Genomic DNA, 1,095 nt, shown 5'->3' on the forward strand with positions numbered 1-1,095 from the left:
AGACGATCGGTTGCAGTCTTGGGGCTGGGGGTTCGGGAGGGAAGGACGTGCCGAAGGAGAGGTCTTACCCGAGCCGGGGGAAGGGAAGGCAGGGAAACCGGAGCCTGTTCCAAAATCATGTTTTTGTCTCACGGACGCTGCGGAGGAGACGTGGCATCATCCCCAGGGTATCTGTGCCCCGAGCCCGGGGCGCGGACGACGGTGGCAGAATTAGGGGAATAAGAAGAATGAATTCGGCGCAGGTGTTCAGGGACTACAGGGCCTAGCTACACCGCGTGCTTCTTTCAGAAGGGTTTTAATTATTATATATATTAATTTAAAAATTTTTAAATTACCTTCTGAGTTCCGAGTTGTCCCCCTCCCAGCCCCGCGTGAGAGAAGGCCGACGCTGGGTAAAGATGCGCATTTACAGATTTCAGATGTTTTTCCCGTCCGGAGGTGGATAGCATTTTCCTTCCTAAGTCTTTCCGGTGGTTTATTTGAATGTTCATAACTCTCAGAATCGCTTAGTCCTTCACTGTTAGCCTGTGAACAATACTGCTATGACTGCAGACAACCTTTCCCTTGGATTTAGCGCTTTCACTTTGCTTTGTTAAATGCACATCTTCCCATGTTTTCCTCAAGTCAATCTGCTCATCGTTTCTTACAGCACGAGAGGATTCCATCCCAATCGTATCAAAACTCCTTCAGCCACCCCCCGACTGATGGGCACCCAGACTGGAAGCTTCTTGAGGGCAGGAACACTGCCTCCCCACTATTTCCCTTTCTTGACTATTAAGCACTTACTATGTATGTGCCAGATATGGCACTATGGCACTATGTGCCACTGTTAGAAGTGTTGGAGATTTAAAAAAAAGCAAGACAGTCTGTCTTGAAGGAACTTACATCTAATATAGAGAAAGACAACACAGGAAAGCAGACCAAGAAAGGCTAAGGGAGCAGGACAAGGAGAGGTACCCGTGTAGTCTGGACAATCAGAGATGCCTGGTCTGGGATCTTCAAGGAAGCAGAAGATGGGAAACCCAAGATCATATAAACTAGCAAAAAAAAAATGGTAGCAGAAGGATGTGAACCCAGGACTTCTTGACTCCAAGT

This window comes from Notamacropus eugenii, chromosome 1 (genome assembly GCF_028372415.1).
Source record: "Notamacropus eugenii isolate mMacEug1 chromosome 1, mMacEug1.pri_v2, whole genome shotgun sequence".
Classification (NCBI taxonomy): Eukaryota; Metazoa; Chordata; class Mammalia; order Diprotodontia; family Macropodidae; genus Notamacropus; species Notamacropus eugenii.